Source organism: Pinus tabuliformis, chromosome Q, assembly GCF_031772625.1.
Source record: "Pinus tabuliformis cultivar Carrire ecotype Pingquan chromosome Q, CPIR1, whole genome shotgun sequence".
In the NCBI taxonomy this organism is placed as follows: domain Eukaryota; kingdom Viridiplantae; phylum Streptophyta; class Pinopsida; order Pinales; family Pinaceae; genus Pinus; species Pinus tabuliformis.
The window spans coordinates 1,110,804,679-1,110,832,492 of record NC_142296.1 but is presented as its reverse complement, the minus strand read 5'-3'; positions in this window follow the sequence as shown (position 1 = coordinate 1,110,832,492).

Below are 27,814 nucleotides of genomic sequence, written 5' to 3'. Positions count from 1 at the left end.
GTTATAACCAACTTATTAGAACTATCATTGCTAAATTAATGCATAATCATCAATTTATTAGAAATAAAGGAGAATAAATAATATTTATTCATGAGAGCATAAATAATTAATAAAATGGATTTAAATGATAAATTATAATAAATGGCATGATGAAGAATGGTAGAAATGGGTGGAATAAACATTCACAAGTGACAATAATAATGGCATATTAACGACTCAACAACAGTTACAAGAGATGAACATTCCAGATAGGACATCTACTATTTTGGAAACTAAGAAAGTCATAGTGAAGAAGAATCTGTTAACTCAATTGAAAACAAAATGTGAAGCTTTGAACACTACAGTTGGAAGGTTTCGTTCCAAATTCAATATGCTGCATAAGAAAGGGTTACCAGAGATTGTGTCATCAAATGACCAACTAGTAAAATTTGAGGATTACTGTGAGAGGCTATATGCTATTGCAATAGACATCAGTCAATTTGCAGGGATAAAAAGACAGATTACTAGAAAAGAGTTTTTTGGAAGCCTTGAGCTCTGACCTCACCATCAAATATGAAGCTGAACACCTTTTTTTCACTAAATTTTTTTTTGAGAGATATACCAAAGTTGATGAGATATTTGGAAGGATGGTAACTCTCGAGATACCTAGTGAGAAAAGGTGGGATCAATTGTGTGAAACAATCGATTAACTTTTCATTCCAACAAGAAGACAACAACAACATATTTTTAAGGAACTGTCATCAACAACTTCATATCTAATAGGGACACATCATGAAGTAGTTTTTCTTTTCCTATATTATTTCAAACTATTTTGTAATCAATTTAGGATATTTTGTTTAAACTTGTATAAAAAAATTTCTTCTATGAGTTATTAAAGGTGGTATCTTTTCATAAACAATTTTGTAAAAACATTAACGTACAAGCTCTTTCTAGATTACTGATAGGAAAGCAAAGGATTCTGAATTTGGTGTCATACAGTCTTGTTTTCTTCTCTAATTTTTCATTGTGTTTCAATTCATTATCTTTGTTCTGCATATGCTTAAGTTTTATAAAGATAACAGGTGAGAATAAATGTGTTACAATTATTCTTAAAATTCCTTCTGAAGTTATTAACATAAGGAGACTGAGATATTGGACTGTCTGTCTAAAATTCTTCCTCTAAATCATAAAATTGTCCACATCTTGTGTAATTTTAAGCATAGTTTGTTTAACTTTTGAACATTGGAGAAAGGTTTTCCCACTTATGATAATTTATCTTTCTGTCTGAAATCTAAATTAATCATATCTCCTTACTATTATTTCTACACAACTTATAAATTCAAATCACTATGTGAAGTTTTTTTTCCCCTGGGAAAAAGTCGTAATTTTCATTAAGATAGGAAAATTACATTCTGTAGATGCCATAGCATATTCGAAATCAGGCTTAAGCCTGTCAAGTTTGTTTGTGACTGCTATATACAAAAAAGTCTCCTCGCAGGGAGCAATCAAAAATTAGTCAGAAATTATGTTCAAAGTTTTTTACTGGCTCTTCGCAGAGAGCAATATATACTGCTGTAATAAACAAAAAGAGAGCGGTACTGTATACTGTAATGAGCAAAAAACTGCATGTGAAAACAGGCTTATAGCCCATCATTCCAGTTGATCATCAAAGGGACGGTGATAATACTGATAATATGTGCCGTCGATTTCCTCTTGTATCCACCATTCCTCCCCTATTCTGTGCGCTGCCTCTTTTGAGAGTTGGTCTGCAATGGTGTTCTGTTCCCTGTAAATATGATGACAGACAAAAGATTCAAAAGTAGTTATCAATCTCTTTGCTTCGTCAAGAATGTGTCTCAAAGCAAATGCATGACAATGAGAAACATTATTGAGCCAATTGCAAACAACTTTGGAATCACCAAAAATCTGTAAATGTCTGCATTGTTTTAGGATAGCAAAATGTATGATGTGCTTTGCTGAGCTGAGTTCTGCTAAATTGTTAGTTCCTCTGCCAAAATTAATTTGAATCTTATAACAGTGACTGTCATTGATGTGAAGTATAGCACCCCCTCCGCATCCATCATCTTGGGCGGAGCCATCAAAAAAAGCCCAAGGCTTTGATTTATCTATGGGGATGGGACAGAGTGTTCTCGGTGGGGCAGAGAGGTCCTCATCAGGTAATAGATTATAATCAGCAATAGTATGAAGAATGATCGATGGCCAGTGAGGCATTTTAAGTTGGAAGATCGATTGATTGCGGGCAATCCAAATGGCCCAACAAATCAGCAGAGGTAGGTTCTTGGCTTTGCCCGTATGTTCTGTGCACCAGTTAGACCAAGCCTCCTGTAAGGTACTACCATGCCAGTCCTTCAGATTCGGAATATGTGTTGAAATGGATTGCCAGAAGGTTATGGTCGAGCTACAGGATAAGAAAAGATGCTCAGTGCTTTCATCAGCATTAAGACATAGATGACAGCGGAAGGGTCCGTAGAAAGATCGTTTCATAAGATTAGAACCAGTGGGAATTTTATCAAAGATAATGTTCCACATAAGAAGTCTCGTCCTGGGTGCAGCTTTGAATTTCCATATCGACTTCCAGGTGGGTTGAATGACGGGTGGTTTATGCGGATCCATAAGTCTGATATAACCCAGCTTCGGTGTGTATATACCATGTTTTGCATATGCCCAGATAATCTCATCTGGTCCCTCCGTAAGTCTGATCTGTGCTTGAATGAGTGCAGAAGTATATTCCTTCCAAACATCTGTCCATTGGTTGGGCAGACCAAGGGCTCTGGCGGATAGCCAAGCCTGCTGAAGGAAAGAAGAATTTGCTTGATCACCAATATGTTTGATATGCGTGATACCTCTGTTATGGAGATGATGTATTAATTCAGCTGGTAGTCTGTGAGTGTTCCCACATCCAACCCAAGGGTCGACACCAATACGTACCACATTACCTTCTTTTATCCTCCATGTGATGCCATCTCTAAGCAGGGGAATTGAGTCAATGACAGCCTTCCATATGTTGGAGAAATGATGATTGTGACCATGTCTAGTACAAACCCAATCCAAAATGGATAGAGGCTTGATGTATTTGGAGTATGCCACCCGGGTCCAGAGACTGTCTGCGGTGAGTAGACTCCATCCCAGTTTTGCCGCCAGTGCTTTGGAGAATATAGCCAACCTCTTTATGCCCCATCCTCCCCAACTTTTTGGCTTGGTTATGGTTTCCCATTTGACCCATGCAAAGAGCCGCCCTGGCTGGTGTCCTTTCCAAAGGAATCTGCAGCATATGCTTTGCAACCTATTCAGGATGCCCCTTGGAATCCAAGCAAGGGCCATCCAGTACACCGGTGTGGCCTCAATGACTGCTTTAATAAGAATAAGTCTGCCCGCTCTCGAGAGGTATTTGTGGTACCAGACTTGGAGTCTTTTCTCGACTTTGGATATAAGCCATAGCCAGTCTGCAATTTTGTAGCCAGATGGTTTCAGACGAAAACCAAGATACTTAATTCCATCTTTTAATTCCAAGGAGACAAAGGGGAACCTCTGAGAGGCATAGGTAATCTCATGCACCGAGCAGCCCACAGATGTAATAGTGGATTTATTATCATTGATCTGCATCCCCGTGGCCTGTTGGAAAAGAGAGAAAGAGCTATGTAATGAGGAGGTGTCTCCAATACTGCCATTAAGGAAGATGAGAATATCGTCAACGAATAAAAGATGAGTAAGGAAGAAATGATCCACAATTTTGATGCCAGTGATTTGATGTCGATCCCTGGTGGATATAATTATCCTGCTCAGTCCTTCCATGATAAGGAGAAAAAGCAGAGGAGAGAGAGGGCAACCCTGCCTGAGCCCTCTCTCAGCAGTGAAAAAGCTTGTAGCTTCTCCATTGAGAAGGACACTGTATGATACATCTGTAATGCAGCTCATCATCCATTTTATAAAGCCATATGGGAAACCTAAATGAGTAAGCAGCAGCCTAAGGTATAACCAGTTAGTTCTGTCAAAAGCCTTAGAGAGGTCCACCTTGAGAATCATACCTTTCTGCTTCTTGATCTGAAGAGTATGCATGAGTTCCTGAGCAGTAGCTATGGCTTCATGGATCTGTCTGTGATGTAAGAAAGCAAATTGTTCAGAAGATATGTGCTGTGAGAGGATGGGCTTGAGGCGATTTGCAATGATCTTTGCAATGATCTTATACAGACAATTACAGAGAGATATAGGACGAAAATCATCAAAAGTGATCGGATTATCAGTCTTCGGTATAAGGGCGATGAAAGTGGATTTGATGGCTGATGATATCCGGCCTCTTCTTCTGCTGTCCTCCACAATTCTCAATAGGTCATGACCCAGAATGTCAAAAAAGGAGATATAAAATTCAATGGTCCAACCATCGGGACCAGGGCTTTTATCTTTTTTGAACCATTTGAGGGTGGCTTCCAGTTCTTCCATTGTCACCTCCTTCTGAATATCTTCTGATGTTTCCTGGTCCACATACCTGGGGAAGAGTTCAGCCACTCTCATGATCTCCAGTATGTTTGCAATCCTAGGTGCCTTGTAGATACCTCTGAAGTGCTCAGTGGCAAGCCTGGCCAAATTCTGCTGGTTAGAGATGGTGTGGCCCTGATGATCCTTTAGCTCCCATATAGTGTTAATAGCTTTCCGTCCATTGGCAAATTTGTGATAGAATTTTGTGTTGTTGTCGCCCTCAGTGAGCCAGATTGCCCTGCTTCTCAGTCGCATGCTTTCTTCTCTTTCCTTCAGTATTTGAGTGCGCTTGGCAAGCAGATGGTTATATTGTTCCTTACTCTCCGGAGAGTCAAAAGCACCAGTTGTAGAATTTTCATATTCAGTGATAAACCTTTCTGCCTCTGAGAGGGTGTGGTTATCCTGAATCCTCTTCTGATGAGCCCAATTTTTTGTAGTCTGCTTGAGTTCTGTTAGTTTTCTGACAAAACCAGCAGAGAGTTCCTCTTCTTCCCGGATGGGGTTGTTCTGCCAGAAATCATGGACCAGCTGAATGTATGATGGATTTTGTAGCCAGGAGGCGTTGAACTTGAAGGGGCTCTTAATTTTGTGAGTGAGGCCGTCGACTTCCAAGTAAATTGGCCTGTGATCAGATAAGCCACCGGATCCTACCCATTGGCGGGTTCTGGGTAGATTATTGTATAACTGTTCTTTAATGAGAAATCGGTCAAGTCTCCTGGCCAAGCTCTGGTCTCCACTCCTATTATTTGTCCAGGTATACTGGAGTCTTGCAGATGGGATGTCCACCCAGTGATGGTCCTCCAATAGGGAGGATATAGAGTCAGAGAGAGAATCCACTTGTGCCATATGCCCCCAAGATTCGAAAAAGCCCAGGGAGAAATTTAAGTCCCCCCCCAATATAATATTCTCTGCTTGTAAAAGCTCCCTTCCTAGTAGGGATCTCCAGAAAGAAATACGATCAGAACAAGGACCATAGACATTTATGATACGGAGATCCCGCTCAAGTGTATGATCATAAATGTCAAGGCCAATAAACCCTTTGCCACCCCATAAATTGCAGATATCCACAGATTTGTTACAGACCCCTATAGCCAGTCCTCCGGATCTCCCGGATGCATCAAGTGCATGGAATGTCCAGTTCGGAAGCCAGGTGGTAAGAGAGTGAGTGAGATGGTCCGCTTGGCATAGGGTTTCTTGGAGAAAGATAATGTCCAGACGATCCGAGGTAAGCAACCTCCTAAGTGCTAGTTTTTTGGCTGAACTAGCAAACCCTCTACAGTTGAAAGAGAGGAGTTTCATGAGGGGGAAGGGTGAGGGCCATCCTTCGCTCTAAGGGCCCCAATAATGGTCTGTTGTCGCCCGAGGGTGACCTCCTCATCCGCAGACTGCCTAGCTTTGGAAAAACGCGATGGACGCCCTCGCGAGGTCCTGAGGGAGGTGGAGGGACTTTTAGGGTCAAGTCCAACCGCATCCGGGCCTCGGACTTTTACTCGAGGACGAAAGGAGTAACGGGGGGTTGTTCTGGTAAGTGCCGAGGTCGATGAGATCAAAGAGGGGGGTGCCAATGGTGGAGGGGGTGGAATAGAGCAAGAGAGTGATGACAGTGGGTGTGAGGGTGCCGGATGTGATACAGGGGGATGAGAGAAGGATGAGACCAATGATGTGCAGGATGCAATTGATGACAAAGAAAAAAGAGGAGAAGACATACCCGATACCGCTGAGTCCGCCGGAGGGGTCAGTGTATGCTCCTGAGCCTCTGAGGACGATGGCGGTGCCGGGATGGGAGCTTCAGTCTCGATTATTGCAGGCTCTGGTCCCTCTGGTGGCTCTTCCCCTCTTGAGCGCGGCTGAGACCCAGATGGCTGTACCGGGTGTTGTTCCAGAGGGGCAGTTCGGGTGATAACAACGTCCTCTTCCATCTCATTCCTGTGTGATTTCCGGAGCAGCGGACAATCCCTGTAGAGATGCCCAACTTTGTGGCATCTGCGGCATCGATATGGGATGCCCTCATAGTCGATAATCTGACGCCGTGCCGTATCCTTCCACTGAATAGTGATGTACTCGTATAATCCCCCCCTAGTGTCCATGAAAATAAGAATCCTGGCATAAGACATCATGCCCGTCTGCAGGTAGGATTTGTCATAGCCCATGTAGGTTCCGAGCCCATTGCCAATGCGTTTGAAGATTTCTTCAGACCAGAATTGTAGAGGAAGTCCGGGCAATCGAATCCAAATAGGTCCGACCCCAATCTGTTCTGTCTCTGGATCAAATAAGGGAGTCCATCTCTTAAGGAGTACAGGCGCTTGGTCAAAATGCCAATGTGAGGACAGAACCCAGTTTGTGTGATCAGCACGCGCGAACCTCAGTGCAAACCATCCCCTCACAAATGTCTGCACAAAAGGGATATCTGCCAAGTGATGCCCCCAAATCTCAGTAGCCCATGCCTTCAATCGTGCCGCCGAATAATTGCGCCCCCTGATGCGTCCAACCAAGACCCGATCGGCAAAATCCATTGCCTCGCCCCACTGAATGTCCTCTTCTAGTCTGAGGAAATAATCGACGACCCTTGATTTGAAGCACTTTGATTTCTTCCTAGATCCGCCGGGAGGGTTAGGGTTCTGTGGATGACCAGATGCCGAAGGAGTGAAATGAGGAGCCGAGGGCTGAACGGAGGAAGGGTTACCAGCAGAGAATACGGTAGGGGGGCCCGAAAGCGGGGGCACAGAAGTAAAACAGCCAGATGAAGGACCGAGGTAACCCAAGGGGGCGGATGAGGATAGAACCAGGTTAGGATTGTGAGGAAGGCGGTGAGATGAGCCGATAAACTGAGGACCTAACCCTAGGTTAGGGTTTAGGCTATTAGCGACAAAACCTAGGGTCGCCGGAGAGTGAGGTGGTGTCGAGAGAGCCGGCCAGGTAGGGGGTTCATCCGGGAGGACCACCGGCAGAGTTCTGGAAGATTCACCATGTGAGTACTGAGAGTAAAGCCCAGAGAAATCGTCGTAAAACATACCTTCCGAGCTGGCATTTGGGGTTCGCCAGATGGAGACCCCCTCCAATGGGTCTGCTGAGTAATCAACGGTCTCCAGGTCCTCCATAGTCATCTGCGCCTCGGAACGGTGAGCACTTTGCGGTTCAGAAAAACCCGGTGAAAACGACATGTAGCGGTTGGAGGTTACCGCCGCTGGCAGGATATCACAGCAGCAGGTAAACGTAAAACCCCGGAGAGTAACCGAACGGCGACAGGAACGGAGGTAATCTGACGGAGGTAAAGCACAAATAAAGTAGACGGAGCTGCGAGGTCGAGCGTCTGCAGGGTTTCAGTAACCCTAGCCTAACCCTGATCGCACCGAGAACCTACGCGTAATCACTATGTGAAGTTAAATAGCAACTCCTTGATTATCTATTAATACTATCTAAAAGAGTTAATACATCATTCTTAAAGTTTGTTCTATGTATTGGTCCTCCATAAAAACCAAAACCAAAACCCCCAAAGCAAATATCTTAGATGCTCTGGCGTGATCAATTGACCATTATCATCTCAGAGGAACAGTAGGCCCTACTGCCCAAGACTCAGTTCCGCCTTCAGAAATAACTCAAATCAGATCACATATAACAAATGTAGAACTCAATGGATAGCTTCCTTGATTAAAACATATGAGAGAAAAAATTACATAAAATTGAAGTTCTTAGCTTTGCCTCCAATTCAACAATTGTTCATCTCCCAACTCTCATCTCTTATATCTTCTCGTACATCTTATCTAATAATTGTCCATCTTCTATCTCCTAATTATCCTTCCATTATCCCCCTCTCTTTGATCTCTGTTTTCATTTAACTACACAGAGAGCAAAGAGAAGTTACAACAAAGTTGATTACAAAAGGATTTCCATTAAAATTTTGGATTGATTACATAATCTCAATAAATAATATCAGACCTGAAATATCTTCCTGTCATCATTTAGTACGAACAAGTCGAATCTTGTATTGCAATTGGAAGAATTTGGAAAATGGTCATAATAAAAAATTTGAGAAAATCACCTTCAGATAACCTTGTGTTTCTCTCAATCCAAGCCAAATTTTTGAAAACTTCTATCCAAAAACTGGTTTTTTCCATTTTGCACAAAACCCATGTCTCGAATTTTCTAGACTGGTATTCATTTGCCCGAAACGTCCAACGTAAAAATGCTACTTCTTATCCCAACGAATTTCTAGGTTGGAATATTTGATTATGAGTTGGAAATCAAATTTGCAATCTGGAAAAGATCTTGGAGGCTAAAATTGTGAGTGATGTTATAACAAATTCATTAATAAACCATCATTGAAAAAATAATGTATAATAATCTTCAATATATTAAAAATAAAGGAGAAAAAATAGTATTTATCCATAAGAGAATAAATGATTATAAAATGGAATTATATGATAACTTATGATGAATGATGTGAAAAGTAATGGTAGAAATGGACATTAAAAGTGATAATAATAATGACAAATTAGTGGCCCAACATATCGCCAAACTGAATATGTTGCATGTCGTCATGCAACCCAAAGCCTCTGTATTAACCAAGCTATAATACAAAAATGTTCATCCCAACTCATGAAATTGATGGAACAAATGACTTCTTCCTCAAATAATGAATATTCAATTTTAGCAATGTTGATGAAGGCGTAACAATTTTCACATTGAATTTCTACTATATGTATATGAAGTTGCAACAAAATATGATATAAGTAACGACAAACTTCATTAACCATTTTCTCAAAAACTACAAACCAGATTTTGCTGAAATTTTGCAAGAATATTTCTACTATATTAATGCTTCTCTAATCCAAAAATCAGATCGTTTTGATGCACAGATCATGAGATATAAGCAAAATGGTTGTAGGTGACAATGCATGATTTCTGAAATTTTACAAACTAATTTAACTTGAAATTTTCTGGGTTTGTGTATTTTAATGATACCTCTTTGTTGTCCAAAAATCACAAGAATTTAGTTTATATTTTTAAATATACACACAGATCAATTTCTGCATTGTATAAAGATGAAATTGTATGCCTAAAATGAGAAAGAAAGTAGAAAACATCCATCATGTGTAGCAATTCCTCCCCAAAACTGGAGAATTAGCAAGCCCTCATGGAATACTAGAAAACAAATTGTGGTGGTTGCTATAATCATTGTCGGAATCTATGCTTGGTGTAAAACAACATGGAATAAGGGAGGTTTTGAGAATGAGTAAGGATATCGATGGATGACGTCAAGGTCATAACAAATAAATGAATGAAAGTAACACTCCCCCAAATTGAAAGCTTCTATGTCTCTGAAAAATGGGAAGTGGTAAAGATTTGGAATGAATGATGATAAATAATGCTCAATCGATTTTCATGAAATTATCCTAAATTTTTAATAAATCAGAAACTTATGTTATTTTACCTAAAGTTTTACCTCTGAAAAAATGTGGAATGACATGTAGAGACTAACATTTGTTGAAGCTGATGTAGGTTGAGCTGATGCTGAAAGTGATGCAAATGGTGGAAGCCATGCAAACACATCATGTCTGAATAATTTTTTGCAATTGTGAGTTTCTTGAGCCGCTTCTATTAGTTTCAATAGTGTGGTTTCGTTGCGAATAGAGTTTCCCCTCATACTTTTTGTTCTCCCGTAAGAAATTCATGACTCTTCACGAAATTTTCTCGAATCCACAACTTTAGTTTTGAACAACAATAGATAAGACACATGGAAATATTTCAATCATATTTTTTTTTATATAAATGCAATAATAATATTTTGTCCAATAAGCAAGGTATGGTAGAGTTTAGTAGTTATTACGCATTCTATCCCATAATGCATACCTCCCCCCGTCCAATTAGAAAAGCACATCCATGACCATAAATCACAGGAAAAACATAAATGACATTGGGGATTCATAAATGCAGTAGGACAATAGTGAAGTGGCATAAATATGGCAAAAGAAATTGTGAGAGCAGTACAAATTGTGAATATGGGAAATGACCACAAAAGGAGTGTTATAGATCCATTTAGGCACATCAATCCCGTCATCCAGATCAATGTTTTAGGGCTCATCAAACCCTAATTTCAGTTGCTACATGCCATAAAAAAGTCACCCCTTTGAATGCCTCCTTGCCAGATAGTTTCATGACTTGAGGACGTCCAAAAATGGCCTCTAGAGGAAGCAGCATAGCTAGGTCCATGTAAGGGTGAGCTGCAGAGTAGTTAAGTCCATGCGAGGGTGCTCTACAGAGCACTTAGGCTTCCTTTCACCTGTGCTAGGCGAGTTTGAGAAAAATTCACATAGGGTTTGGGGAATATTCTTATCTTTTAGAGTCATCTATAAGGTTCCCTCACTTATCAACTCCTATGAGCTCGAAAATGGATGAGGAATGAGTTAATATGCATCCTATCCTCTCATCCCTTCCTCCATGGAACTAATTCTAAGTATGGAAGGCCATTCAATGCCACCATTTATGAAAAATCCTCCTTCATCTCCATATACATTGACCACTCATCTAAGTGATCAAGGGATGGATTATGTTGAATTGTAAGGAGATAATGTTGCTATGAGAATTGTATTTGAAGCAAGTATTGTAATGCTACAAGTTTTTCATTATTTTGATGTGATGTGGATGGGATCCAAGCTAGAGGAATGAATTTGAATCAAGCACAATGGTTGTAATTCCTTCTTCTATTCAATAAATTATTTGAACTTTTCTCCCATATGTTTGTATTGTATTATAATGCTTATATGTGCGAAATGTATCTGGTTCCATTCACTTATATTCAACAGATATTTTGCTTTGATCGATTCTTTGTTTTCTGTTTGTGTTTACAGGTACTTCCCAAGTGTATTAAGTATGGGAAGGAGTGAAAAAATCCATAAAAAGGAGACGAGAGGAAATCTGAACTACAAGTAGGTCTTCTCATCTTCTCATCTTATCTATTGCTTATAGGAAAAGACTAAAATACTTTAAACTGTTGTTCTACATATGGCTACTTATCTATGGAATTAGTATTTATCCGTAGATACCAAATTCTCCAAAACAAATTGGCGACTCCACTAGGGAAGATCCTCTTCCCTAGTAGCTTATCCACCTCCTAAGACATCATTACAGATCCTACTTGTGTTCAGTGATTGTAATTCAACTATTTTGCATTGAAAAATTGGTCAAAACTGTGTCAAATTGCCTTTTGAAATGGCTCATTGTCACCAGTGCAGGCTTGTGAGGGATACAGTGCGTTGTAGAGCACCCTTGGCTTAGGGACAGTGCTCTGAAGCACACTGTCTGCCATTCAGGGATGAGCTGATCCTCCAAAGGTTAGTTTCCCACTTTTGGAATGTGTTTTTTCCAACTTTTCTCTTCTTGTTTGCTTGCTGATTGATCAATGAATGTCATGCCTCAAAGAACAAGTTTCTATTTCCTCTTTCCAGCCATACTTAGACTTGATTGATTAATGTTTCTTAAATGATTTCTTTTTCATTATTGATTCACTGTCAAAGTTAGATTATAGTCGATTAATCTTTGTTTGAAAGAAGTTTCGTAAAAGTCTTATTTTCCTTCGAAAATGAACTTGTCGTAAAGTCTTCGTTCTTATAAAAAGGTTGATTGATTGTATGTACATTAGTTTCCTTTTTGTTCATCATAACATTAAGGGATTCCAAAGAAAAAACTTCCATCATTCATATTGTAGTTTGTGAATGCTTGAAAGGAATAGCTAGGGAAATTGCATTAGATGTTCTCTTTGCTCTTTGTCAAAGATCTGATTGCTCTATCCCTACTAGCTAAGGTTTTCATTATTCAATTGAATGAAAATAATTCTTATCATATTAGTTACATTTTAGGAATTGCAAACAAACATCACGTGGCGAACCTTGAAAGGAAAATTTTAAAGAATGTTAACTTAAAATTTATCTGAATTTACCTAATGGAGCATTGTCACCTAACGAAAAACATTTAGTGGTTCTAGGCTACAGACGTGTTTTGGCATCATAAAGCAAAGCAGTTGTCACTAACTTGTCTGCAATACATCCCGAGTGTGATACCTCATTCCACGTATGTGAGTATATTGTAGCTTGTCCATGTACCTTTGGGTATATATGGCAGCGTTATAGTACATAAAGTATATGGGAATGCTCTCTCTATGCAGTTTTGCATTAGACAATGCTTATACGGGTTGCGCCTCCATGTACTTTTGGGTATATATGTGAGGATAACACTAGGTTGCTATCCATCCTTAGGTAACCGAGTTGGCCACCTTTTACACTGTGATACACTAAACACAACATTCAGGTAGATTTCCTGCCCGTACTTCTCGGTTCACCGGGAGGTATTCTGCAGTTCATAATTGCTTGGTAAACCTTTTGCCTAGATTATCCTTTTTTTTTGTTATGTTATTTTGATTAAAATAAAATTAATTGACTGCGGCTAACATCCTCTACGCTCACTCCTTAATTGGTCTTAGGTTTACACATATGGAAACGAATCTGGAGTGCACCGATCAAGGAATTCCTTTTGATGGGAATCCTAGTCCTTTTCCTCCTTTTGGAAATATTGGTGCTCCATTTATGGATACATTGTCCCTTCCAAGATTTACCATTGGCTTGCTAGTATGGTTGTTTTCAACCTCCTTGGTTCAAAATGTCGTGATTTCTCCATAATCGAGTACACCTCCAACTGGACAAAAGCAACCTCCATTTGATCCTAAAGTTGACCCATTGCCTTATTCCTCTTCGCCTGGTGAAAGTATTGGTACTGCTAACTAGGTGGATAAGAAGAAGAAGAAAGGGAAGAAGAAGAAGAAGAAGTAAATTTAGCAGAGGGGCAACTGAGCAACCATTTCTTGGAATGCAACATCTGATGAAAAACTGTCCATCAAGCCTCACAAAGTTTGATATCCATGCAAACTTTGTGTGGGAGACCATCTTCTTCGAAATTGTCTTGGAATTCCTCAAATCTTAGAGGAATGGTCTTTTCGTTCACATCATCTTGTGTCATCAACTTCTGGAGATCATGCTGGCGACACACCACCAACTAGTGGTAGTAAAGTTCATGGAAAGAAGGGAAAAGTTAAGTTTCCTTGTAGGTTATGTGAAGGGAATCACCCCTTTCACCTTTGTCCATATCTGGATGAAGCCCAAAAGGTGTTGGATAATTGTCCTGCTTCATCGCAGTGAATTCCATCTGGTTACAAGAGGCTCTCCTTTAATCCTTCATTAATTGATGAATTGACTGACTCAAATCAACCGTCGGTCAAACCCAGTCTCTCTGAAAGTGAATCCTATGAGTCTATACCCAACCCAAATCAATAGGTCAAGGAAACAGTTGACCCAATTTCACCTTCAGTTAATTGTAACTTTCCCAAAGAGAGTGAATATGATACCACTCAGTTTTTTTTTAGTTTCTTTAGATTCTAATGAGCTTGGGGGTAGTCCTCCTGTTCCATCAAGACAGGAGGGAAATCCTCCCACTCTTGTAACTCAAGGGATTAATTCTCATGTTCTTACAGTACCCCCTCCAAGAAATCCCTCCACTTCCTTTGATTGGAATCGACTAGAAAGATTTCGTCTTCCTTCTATGTGCCTTTCTAGGTCATAGTACAAGTTTGTAATATGATTGTATCTGGCACTATTATAGATGAAGGTGCATCTGTGAGTATCCCTTCCTCTACTACTTGGCAAGTGCTCGGTTCACCGCCACTTGTGCCTATTACCTAGAATCTATTGGCTTTTAACAGAGGAACCAGTCAACCATTAGGGATCCTTCCTTAGTTGCCTATTACTTTGGGAGGAAAAATCATTTATCTAAATGTGATGGATGTCACACGCCCTTTGGATTACAATTTAATTTTTGGGCATGACTATGTTTATGACATGGGAGCTATTGTTTCAACTCTCTTTCAAGTGATTTGTTCCTCGCATGAAGGAATAATTGTCACTATTGACCAGCGTTCATTTGTCAATCCAAATATGGCTTCCAATTAACCATCTTCACTAACTAGTCCTTTTGTACCAATGGTAACATCCGTGCCATGGGTTAATTATGTGGCAACCCGTTCCATGCTACATCAACTCATGATCAATTCAGTGATGTTGTACATTATGTACTGGGGGCATTGGAACCATATCTCTCTAATGGATTACTTGCTATGGATCCCTTCTAGAGCATTGTTCTCCCATCTTATAAGAACCTCTTGAAATTCATGACCTCTTAGGATTGTCAACAACGATACGAGGATAGTTCCTTGTCTTGTGTCAACCTCGTTAAAAAATGAAACAAGAAATATGAGGATAGTTCTTTTACTGTGTCAATGTCGTTAAAAATGAAACCAAGGATATGAGGATAGTTCCTTTTCTTGTGTCAACCTCGTTAAAAAATGAAGCCAAGGATATGACGATAGTTCCTTGTCTTGTGTCAACCTCATCAAAAAATGAAACCAATGATATGAGGATAGTTCCTTGTCTTGTGTCAACCTCATTAAGAAATGAAACCAAGGATATGAGGATAATTCCTGGTCTTGTGTCAAGCTTGTTAAAAGATGAAACAAGGAATAATGAGCATAGTTCCTTGTCTTGTGTCAAGCTTGTTAAAGAATGAAACAAGGAATACGAGGATAGATCCTTGTCTTGTGTCAACCTCGTTGAAAAATGAAATTAAAGGTATGAGGACAGTTCCTGGTCTTGTGTCAACCTCATTAAAAAATGAAACAAGGAATATGAGGATAGTTCTTTTACTGTGTTAACCTCATTAAAAAATGAAACAACTCCCATGAGGATAGTTCCTTGTCTTGTGTCAAGCTCGTTAAAAAATGAAACAAGGAATTAGAGCAGAGTTCCATGTCTTGTGTCAAGATCTTTAAAAAATGAAACAAGGAATATGAGTAGAGTTCCTTGCCTTATGACAAGCTCATTAACGAATAAAACAAGGTCCCCTGGAGAAAAGTTCCAAGTTGAGCCTTTGAGTAGATCTCGTAAAATCCTAGTCAAGTCTTTCACTTGATCTCGTATATGAACCTTCATTCCATCCACCTGATAGCTGCAAAGAGTCTACTTAGGTGAATGTAATGAAGCTTGTGGGACATGAACCTAATGGTAAAGTTAAGCTTCCATGTAGGTTATGTGAAGGGAATCACCCCACTCACCTTTGTCCCTATCTGGATGAAGCCAAAAAGGTGTTGGATAACCATCCTGCTTCACCGCATCAACTTCCATCTGGTTACAGGAGACTCCCCATTTCATCATGATGGGGGAATGTAAACTAATATCAAGCATAATTTTTCATTTCAAGCTTGTGTAAACATGAAACTGAATCCAAGCATAGTTCCCTATGGTTCAATCTTGTGTAAAAATGAACCCATATCAATTTTAACCCTTGTGATTGCCATTTTATCAGCCTCTTCCGTCAGATGAGCCTTGGTTTTTCTCCTTCCATTGTCACTATCTGCTTGGCCAATCATATTCTTTCACTTGGTTGTTTTACCCTTTTTGAGGAACAATTGCAATGAGTGGTCTTATTAGCCAGCGTCTTCACATCAATCAACATGTTTTGAAAGGTTCCAACATCACCGGAATGAGTTGCTATCCTAGACACCACTCGTTCCTCAAAGTGGATTGCTCTTTAAGCTCTTTTTAGACTCTCGAAATATGAAAAGATTTCCGAGCGCTTGTCCTTTTTAGCTCATTAACGGATTGGAAATGACATCTACTCAGTATAAGTTTAACCATTTTTCGGGCTGAGATAGATTATCTATGAAAAATGAATTTGTTGACTGAACATGGTCAATAGGTTCTCTCTTGTATTGTTTTACACTTTTTTGGGCTTGAGAGACAAATCAATGAAAAATAACTTGTGGAGTTTCTTTTTATCCTTTTCAAACTCTCTAAACATGAAAAGGACTGAGTTATCTTTGTCGTTAAACTCGTTAAAACATCAAATAGCGACAAACTTGTCTGTCTAGACAAGACCGAGTTTCACCTTTGCTAAACTCATTAAAACATCACATGGTGATGGATTCACCCGAAGGGTGGAATTATATGACAAGCATATGTTATCCTCCCCAAGATTGATAAAAAATAAAGAGGTATTGGTTAGCAATGACTGGAGAAAAATGGAGAAAAGGGAAAACCACTTTATGGTAGTAGGTCGCTCTTGAACATGACACTTTCACTTCATCTCCGTGACTATTTGGGTTGGGTTATCTACTTGACGGTTATCATAGCTATGTTCTATCACACAATCCATCACTTTTGTTTTGGGTCAAAGCTACCAATTGATTCAGACTATTTGGGTTGGGTTATGAGCTTGATGGTTATCATACTGTTGGTCTATCATACCATTCATCACTTTGTTTTGGGTCAATGCTACCAATTCATTTCAGTGTTGCCGACATGTTCAAGAGAAGTCATCCAGTTAAAATTCATCCTTTTCAATACTCATAAACCTTCATTTTCATGACTGCCATTCCTGTACCTTGTGTCGTCAGTCAAATTATTTCTCAAAAATCATTACACTTGTTTCGTGTCATTGATGTGGGATACATCAAGGCCCTCCTGCGATGAGTTGCTTCTTGTCAACATCAGCTTATTATCCAAGAATTTGACTTAGAAACACCCTTCCAGTACCTTGAGGCTTGCATAGATCAATGGCAGGTTTCTCACTTCCGGCGATAGGTTGACATCAATGGCCTTCGACCGAAATACTCTGTATGGTGTTCGACATCAAATCATCCATTCATGCCATGCATAATGTACTACAGTAGCTTGAGGATCATTATCATTATCAGTGATTTCTCTCACATCTATTAACAACCTACGTCATTGGTTGGTATTCGGATGGTGTCTTCCCATGTTTGAATTCAGATCACATATTCGCATGATTAGACTTGTACTTGAGCAAATGATTGAACGAGATAGAAGACCCGAGATCTAGTTGCATCCATCTGGGCTACGATTTCAGGAGTACTATATCATATGTACAATGGCTTTACATTTACAGTCATTACGATCATGGGTCTATATCTGTAGATTATTGTTTACATACATGTAATGAAAGTTTAAAAGATGAGCATGGGTATTCCTTCCCTCAACGATTCATGTAAAAATTGAAAATCATGATATGTGTATTGTAATTTATGCATGTCACCTTCCACTTTGATACCTCCTCATCACATCGTAAAGCATTTCATTTGACAGTGGAATTTTTTCCAACTTCATGCTTTAGGGGGCGGCTATTGTAGATCCATTTTGGCACATCAATCCCATCATCCATATCAGTGTTTTGAGGGCTCATGAAACCCTAATTTTAGTTGCTACATGCCCTAAAAAATCACCCCTTTGAATGCCTCCTTCCCAGACAGTTTCATGACTTGAAGACATCCAGAAATAGCCTCTAGAGGGACGAGCGTAGGTAGGTCCATGTAAGGGTGTGCTGCAAAGTAGTTAAGTCCATGCCAGGGTGCTCTACAGAGCACTTATGCTTCCTTTCACCTACGTTGGGCGAGTTTGAGAAAAAATCACATAGGGTTTGGGGAATATTCTTATCTTTTGGAGTCATCTAGAAGGTTCCTCACTTATCAACTCCTATGAGCTTGAAAATGATTGATGAATGAGTTAATATGCATCCTATCCTCTCATCACTTCCTCCATGGAACTAATTCTAAGTATGGAAGGCCATTCAATGCCACCATTTATGACAAAACCTCCTTCATATCCCTATAAATTGACCACTCATCTAAGTGATTAGGGCCTGGATTATGTTGCATTGTAAGGAGATAATGTTGCTATGAGAATTGGCTTTGAAGCAAGTATTGTAATGCTACAATTTTTTCATGATTTTGATGTTATGTGGATGGGATCCAAGCTGGAGGAATGACTTTGAATAAGACACAATGGTTGTAATTCCTTCTTCTATTCAATAAAGTATTTGAACCTTTCTCCAATACGTTTGTATTGTCTTATAATGCTTATATGTGTGAAATGTATATGATTCCATTCACTTATATTCAATAGATCTTTTTCTTTGGTCAATTCTTTGTTTTCTGTTTGTGTTTACAGGTACTTCTCGAGCATATTAAGTATGGCAAGGAGCGACTGAATCGATACAAAGGAGACAAGAGGAAAGCGGAGCTACAAGTAGGTCTTCTCATGTTCTCATCTTATCTATTGCTTATAGGATAAGACTGAAATATTTTAAACTGTTGTTCTAGATATGGATACTTATCTAGGGAATTAATATTTATCCGTAGATATCAAATTCTCCAAAACAAGGAGTAAAACAAAGAATTGATCATTATTAGAAGATATGTTTCCTTAGGTGGAAAAATATGACCAAAGCATGACATACGATAGATGATAACGACTGCTGGTATTGATTGATCGGACAATATTGATATAATTCATATAAAAGTATAGTTTACCATGCATATGGGTTAATATAGTTATAAACATTGTTCAAATGGTAAATTCAGCTTTAGAAATGAATCAATAGGAAATAATGGGATAAAGAATAATTGGAAATGTAACATAGAACTTCAATAGCATAAGCAGAGCCACTACTACCAGTAGGCATTCATAGCCTCGATAGGGTTTCTTTTTAACAAAAAATGAGCTAGAATCCTCTATTTAGTATTTAGATGGTTGTTTATTGCTATAAAGAGATCACTATGCTGGCATGGTAACCAGATAATCATAGTGCCATTCACCAGGATATAACAAAGTGATCATGCCAGCTCGTGATGAGACCTCCTGTCCTTATGACAGTTTTGACTATCTAAAAGGCCATTACCTTTGTGTGGTGGGCATAATGGAATGTCACTTTTTGCATCCTTATGATCATGGTCAGCTAGCTCGTGATGAGACCCCCTATCTTCTTTAAGATGATTTGTATTGTATTTCCATATTTTTATTGTAAAGGGAGGGTGGCTCATTTAATCCTTAAGAGTTAGGAATGGTGTGAGAAGTAAAAACTACCAATGAAAGTTATGATTTTATCCTTATATCATCATACCAAAGGGAAATATCAATTCGAAGTGTGAAAAATAAAACAACATGGTATTAAGATAGTGAATCATTTTATGGTATGTCCAAAGAGAAGATATTCAGCTAGTCATTATATAGATAAACTAGGACAGTTTTGGAATAAATATAACCATCAAAGGTTTTACAAGTCATAATGGTATTAATATTACTATTTTCCCTTTATCTTTGGTACAAAAACAAAATCCAAAAAGATGGTTTTAATAGGATATCATGGGAGAGAAAAATGGTTGCTTGATTAAAATTGAATGAAAATTGTGTGGTTATTGGAATAACAATTATTCATCACAAGAAAAAGAAATCACGGTTGTTCGTTCTACCGAAAAACAACTGTTCAATTCAATGAAAAAAATGTTCAATTGATTGAACAACAATTATAAATATGCCAAAAAGAAATCAGGGATGTTTGTTGTACTGAACAAAAACTCTTCAATTAATTGAACAATAGTTATTGAAACACCAAAAAGAAACCAAAGCTTTTCGTTCTACCGAACAAAAACTGTTCAATTGACTGAACAACAATTGTTCAATTGATTGAACAACAATTATAAACACACCAAAAAGGGAGCAGATTTGTTTGTTCTATCGAACAACAATTGTTCAATTGACCGAACAACAATTATTATCACACCAAGTAGGAATCAAAGTTGTTCATTTTACCGAAAAATAGCTATTTAATTGAATGAACAACAACTATTCAATTGATTGAACAACAATTATTGACACACCAAAAAGAAATTAGGGCTATTTGTTCTACCGAATAGAAGTTGTTCAATTGACTGAATAACAATTGCTCAATTGATTGAATAATAATTATAAACACACCAAAATGAAATCAAAGATGTTCGTTCTACTAAACAACAACTGTCCAATTGATTGAATAACAGTTGTTCAATTAAATTAAAAAAAATTATAAACACACAAAAAAGTAATCATAGTTGTTCGTTCTACTGAGCAACAGCTGTTGATTTGACATAACAACAATTGCGCATTCGCCAACGGAACAAAAACTACAACTTTGAAGTAAGCAACAACTGAAACAAAAAAACATAAGAGAAATTAGAAAAAAACAACAATTTATTGAAAAATAGTAAATAAATAGATAAATTAAGTTACAATAGCTACGATGTTGTTTCCTAAGGAAACATCAATCGATCAATGGAAAAAAATGATCTCTTGGAAAAATGCTTTGGCAGCAGTGACATGAATTGTCAAATGGAAACAAATTCTCCATTTCTACTGTTATGAATCCATTAGGTAATGAATTGGAAGAAATTCCCTTATTTTATTAGCATTTCTTTCAGGAATCGCTTGTTCATAAATTAACCTCTTTTATTCTCATGGAATCTGCAAAAAAAAATGAGTGTCTACCTGCAATAAAACATGGAATCATGGAAGAAGAGAGGTGATCGGGTAATCATAGTCCAAGAAATATGAAAAAAAGAACAAGTGGTTACGCTTTAGAACAAATCCATGGAAAAAATAACAAATTAAAATCAATTTATTACCTACGGTAGAGCAGTGGCCAATTATTCTAACCTGAAGTGTTTTAATCATAACTTCTTCATTTTTCATCTGATTTGATTGATTCCAAAGCCAAATGAAACTGAAGTCAGAGGGGTATATCCAATAGAAACATGTTTTAAAAATTTCATGAGATGATATGTCAATTGTACTTGGAACAACCTGCATACCAGAGTCATTTTCAATTTCCCAACTTAGACCAACAGTTGATATTTTAAGCATAATGTTTTCATTTGATGATGGATTCAAATTATTCAAATCGGAGATTAAATTAGATTTATTTATTTATATCCAATAGAAATATGTTTTTGAGACAAGAAAAATTGATGGTTCAAATACGCAAGTGAACAGTTGGAGAAATAGAGTTCTAAAAGTGCAGATTTACAATAGACAATCAATATTCTGGTCATAACTTTCTCATATGATATTGAAATTGAGTGATTCAAATTTCCTTGAAAAATATGTTAATAGGGGAATATACCATAGAATTATTTTTTAAAAATATAGTCATTTAGGCCTCCGAAAGCTGACTGTCCCAACTCTTTTACTAAGCTACCTACTAGACACCCTATCAATGTTTTGGTTATAAATTTTTCGTTTCAAATCCAAATGGAGTGATTAAAATCATGTTGGAAAGGAGAAATCAAGGGATACGTAATATAGAAACAGGTTTTTAAAATATTCCATTTTGGTCCCTAAAACATGACTGTCCCGACTGTGTTTTCAGAACTTTCATCAAGCCCGCAAGCCAAAAAGTATGATATTCAAGAAATTTTTCCAAATTGGTGATAAAATGAATATGAGTCTTTGTAGAACTATCATTTTCAATATAATACATCTACATACACAAATACATTAAAACATTTATCACCGATGTTGATTTCCACAACATGTTGCAACAAAAACAACTATTTTTACAAAAAAAATGTATTTATTTATGTACTTATATATTTTATTTTCTACACTAACTTATTCTACATTGAATAATGGATATGCTTACGTATAATATTAATTCCACTGGATCAATTTTTGAAATAATGCCTCAAGTATGTACATTAGTAGGGTATGGGAGGCCAACTTCCCTTGAAAAGATGGTGTAAAAAATTGTTGAAGTATGGAGTGATGCTACAAACAAATGCTGGAGTGAAACCAATCTTCAATATATAATTTACTTTGTTTATTTCCCATAGCCATCATATCATGAATTTCTTGAGTTCTGAAAACAAATTATTGGTGCAAACTAGAAGAAACCTCATTTTCTTCCATAATTTCTAGACTTTTTGGATTTGAAACATTCCAAATCTCAATATAAGTTTTCTGCAATGGTGTATGTGAGATAGAATGGGTGGGAAGGGTAGGGAAATTTTTCCATTCAACACTATAAGCATGTTGTACTGGTTTATTATGGCCAGGGTGTGGAATGAGTTGAGAAGGAATTGCATAGGGCATGGAGCATTTTGATGATGTAGTTGATTGGATTAGGTGGGTGGTTTTGATAGACAAGAAAGATGTTGAAAAGCTGGAAAAGAATATGGATGATATGTTTGTGCTACAAGATGTGGGAAAGTATCCATGTAACCATAAGATGAACCATTCCAAAGTTGTAGACAAGATTGGTGGGGGTTATATTGTGATTGCCATGGCTGCCCTAAGACATGAGTATTCCATAATGGATTATGCAAGTAAGAGAATAGAGAGGAAGTGTTTTGAACCATACATGTAGGCCAAGATTTCCATGGTTGTGAAATTGTAGCAACTTCTCCATCTATTTGATATGATGCTTCCATCCTAGATAAAAAAGAACAACTATCTATGGGATGCTCCTTTTGGCAATGAGGGAAGAACACTTCTTCAATTTCTTGATTTTTCTAAACCTACAAAACATCCAATTGTGAATTTAGAGAGCTAATAAAATCAATTTTAAATTGTTCAAATAAATCATCAATTTCAACTCCTATACCTCTTGTTATTGTAGTAGTTTTGGCAAGGAAAGAAGAAACTTCTCTAGAATTCTTATCAGCCTTGGAGATTCCTCTTGAATACCTTATGCATAATCCAAAAACATCATCATATGATAGCTGAAACAAATCACCTTTTCCTATCATATCTAAGAGTTCTAAAAATTCATCTTTGATTCCTTGGAGTAGGAGTGTTTTTAAGATCTCTTTTTTCAAATGTTTATGATTTGATTTTTGAAGGTTGTATCGAAATATCTCCACATAGTCCTCTAAGATTTCATCTTCCCCTTATCTTCATTGACCTTGTAATAGTCTTGGTACTTCTTCAAGAATACATTCTTCATGTCTTCCCATGTTTGGATGCAGTTCCCATCAAGGCTCATGAACCATCAGAGAATTGCTCCTTTTAGAGTAAGAGGAAACACTTTCAACCTTTGATCATTAGTACAATAATCATATCCTCTACAAAGTACTTCTAACTCAAATAAGAATGTATTTGGATCTTCATTTTCCAAACCATGAAAATTCGGTAATGAAGATGGGAGAATGATGTGCATTTGTGTCACTCCTCCTAGATCTTTGATAGGGAATTCAAAATTTGCAATGTGAGTCATTTCTTAACGAAACATAGGATTTTATTCATGTGCTACTTTGGGGATCCTTCTTCAAATGTTCCTATCAATTGGTTAGTGAAATGGGTGGTGCTTACATCACCACTTGAGTGGAATCATAAGATTTTTTTTCTTTTCAAAATTCTAGCTCTAAAATTCCTACTTCTATCAGTGCATGCTATATGACCTATGTCACTGGTTCCCTAGGATGCGAATGTAGGTTCTTACCTTTCCTCTTCAATATCCAGCTCTCATGAAGTCAGGTATGCATCTACAACCAGATATTAGTGTGGTAGTGAAATTTGACTTTCTCCTTGGTAGCATCTTTTTATTTCAAGGAAATCGGAAAAATATATGCATCACAAATACCAACAACTAACACTGGTTCTATATGATTGTGTTATATACTATCAAGCTCATTCAACAAGAAATAAAATGTGAGACTTGAATAATAAAACTAAAATTAAAAAGAAGAAATTAAATGGCAGGAAAAACAATTATGCTAATCACACAACTTAAATCATTGCTAAATTAAACCACACATTGCAGAATTGGAAATTTATTCTATTGCACCAAAAATAATTCAAATGCAAATCTAAAGTAGTAAATTAAATGAAATCTAGAAATTGCAGGAAACAACAAATCTGGAAAATGCAGCAGCCAACAAATTACTTTGAATAAAAGGCAATTTATTAGAGAAGAATGATTGAAATTCAAAGAAACAAGCACATAATTAAACTACTTTAGATGCTCAAGGAAACACCTCATCCAAGGTAGTGGGCTCAACTGCCCAAGACTCAATTCGACCTTGAGAAATAACTCAGATCATATTACAGATAACAAATGTAGAACTCAATGCATAGCTTCCTTGATTAAAACATATGATAAAAATAATTACATAAAATTGAAGTTCTTAGCTTTGCCTCCAATTCAAAAATTGTTCATCTCTTATATCTTCTCATACATCATATCTAATAATTGTCCATCTCCTATCTCCCAATTATCGCTCTATTATCCCTCTCTCTTTGATCTTTGTTTTCATTTAAATACATAGAGAGAAAAGGGAGGTTACAACAAATTTGATTACAAAATTATTTCCATTAAAAGTTTGGATTGATTACATAATATCAATAAATAATATTAAACCTGAAAGATCTTCCCATCATCATTCAATAGGAACAAGTTGAATCTGGTATTGCAATTGAAATAATTTGGAAAACAGTTGCAACAACAAATTTGAGAAAATCACCTTCGGAGAACCTTGCATTTCTCTCAATCCAAGATGAATTTTCTAAAATTTCTAACTCAAAAGCTGGTTTTGTCCATTTTCCACAAAACCCATGTCTCAGATTTTCCAGATGCATCTCCATTTGCCCGAAACGTCCAACGCAAAACTGTCACTTCTTATCCCAACGAATTTCTGAGTTGGAATATTTGATTATGAGCTGGAAATCAAATTTGGAATCTAGAAAAAAGCTTCGAGGCTAAAATCATGAGAGATGTTATAACAAATTCATTAATAAACCATCATTGGAGAAATAATGCATAATAATCTTCAATCTATTAAAAATAAAGGAGAAAAAATAGTATTTATCCATAAGAGCATAAATAACCATAAAATTGAATTATATGATAACTTATGATAAATGGTGTGATAAAGAATGGTAGAAATGGATGAAATAGACATTAAAAAGTGATCATAATAATGAAAAATTAGTGGCCCAACAGTTGCGTTTGCTGATTGAGTTCTTCCACTGCATTAAATATGAGGATGGGTTCCTGAGCGCTTCACCAGCCCTCTATGTGATCCTCCATGCTGAGAATTCAATCTGAGTCCACCTACACACTCCAGTGATACTCACCATTCTTTTTAAAGGCTCACAAGGCTTGAATCTACCAAAAAATGGCTTGTTTTCTTTTTTATTTAAGTTTATAATGCATGCACGAGAGAGCAGAGATGGATTTCTTCCAACATAAAAACATCCCAGCAATTCTTTCTCCTAGAATCGTGGTCCTCATTGCCTTGATCAAGCGATTGATGCAGTTCCCATACATGTCCACCATATAGCCACGTCATGCCAATGTAATCTATCATGTTAGTTCCCCAGGGCCAATCAACTTCCGCCATGTGTCGTATCAGAGGGGAGAGAAAGGGTTCCTTGGTCCTTTGGTTTTTCAATGAATTCCTTTGTAAACTATGTTTTCCACAATCTTGGTGCTTTCAAAAGAATCCATATACAAGGACTTATGAAACCCCAATTTTCTAAAATGCCTTCCTACTTCTGATATTTTGATATGCCATATTCTCCAAGGTTCAAATATTGGGTCCCAATGTTCTCCTATTCAGGTATCAGATCAAAAATTTTCTCAAATGGAATTATAAAGAAGTTACAGAATTATGATATGTCGATATTCTAATGCTTCTGATATCAAGTTCTAATATGTTTCCTTCCTCTAATATTTGAACTTCCAAGGTCCTGGACCTGCTTCCGATATTCGGCCGTCCAAAATTCTGGGTCTGAAATGCAACCTGCCTTGAACTTTAAGATCCTATCTTTGACAGTCACTAATTTTTTATCTAGGAGGCCATTTCTAGACTTACACATACCATTGGAAAGCTATTTCAGAGCACTTTGCAGTGGAGTAGGCTAGCTATAGGATTTGAGCCCATCTATTACCTAAAACATGGTTACAAATCTCTATGCCTCAATGTTAGGCTAGTTGACATCAATGCCAACATACCAAATGGCATAATCAAACAATGTCAACTGGACAATATTTGATTAGAATATTTAGAGAAGAATATGGTTTTAATGTATATTAGAAGAGAGATCAGGGTATCTAGAAAAACCAATGGAGGGGTCTAAGAAAGAACCTAAAAAGATCAACCCAATTTAAGTGACATGAACCATTCAATGTCCCTATTCAATAAGAGAGTGAAATTCAACATAAATCCATATAAAGGTGATATTGACACTTTGAAGTTAAATAATTGGTTTTAGTAGTTATAGGTTTATTTTAATTTTCATTTTGTAGAGGAAGAATAAAAGATTTCATGTTCTTGTTTGAAACTAGAGAGTCATGCCCTGATCTGTTGGGAAAGCCACATAGAGACTCTAAGGTTAGAGGGAGATCCTCTAGTGATTATGTGGGTGGATTTAAAAACACTCATAAAGTAATAGCTTTGTGCTATAAGTTATGTAGAGGATCGATGGATCTGATGGAATTATATCAGGGAGAAATAGGGGCGATGTGTACAATAGTACACCAAAAAAATTAGAAGGATGGCCATAACACAAGGTATCTCCCCAAAGAACCCATACATACTCATCAAGTATTTTGGGGTTGTAAATATGATTTGGATTGGGTTATATATGAGTTTCCATCCATCAAAATTATTTTAGATTGGAAAACGTGGAGGTATCAACTCACATGACTACATTTACTTGTAGGACCCAATTTTGAAAATTAGTGTCTAAAACCTTCTAATTGTAGTTTGAGGAATAAAATATTTTTTTCTGGGTGTAAAACTTTATTTCTTAAGAAAAACAATTATTTTCACTATTTACACACAAATGCCTTCCTAATGGTGTAAAAATCACCCCAATTAGAGTCCGTATTCAAACGTTATGCCATTTGGAAATTGACCCTCCTATTTTGACCACCAAAATTTAAGAGGATGCCATATCAACCCCCATTATTCCTGGAAAAGGGAATAAAGATGTGATCAAGTCAAATAATACCCCAGAAGAGTCCATATTGGAACTCTATTTAAGAGTTGAAGGAGATAATTCTAACCACTGGTAAGTTATTGGGCTACGTTATAACGAGGCCACCAATAGGAAAAATGTGTTCCATTCTATTTGAGGGCATTTTGTTTTTGAAGATGAGAAAGTAGCCAAGAGTGGATACTGAAAGAGAAAATGTAATGTTCTCTTCCACCATCTATATCAAAATAGCTTAGTGGAAGGTGTTAAATCTTTATTTAAATCGACTTCCATGGTCTTATTATGGAAAAAAGGTTATAAAATTTCTTCTTCTCCAAAACTTGTAGAATAGTAACTTTACAATGCACTAGCATACTCATCCAGTTGAGTGATTTTCAAAAAAACAATCTTGGTCAACCAAACACAGTCAATCATGACAAGATTACTAGAGATGATGCCAAACTAGTCAACTCAGCCCAACTAGCTGACTTACCACA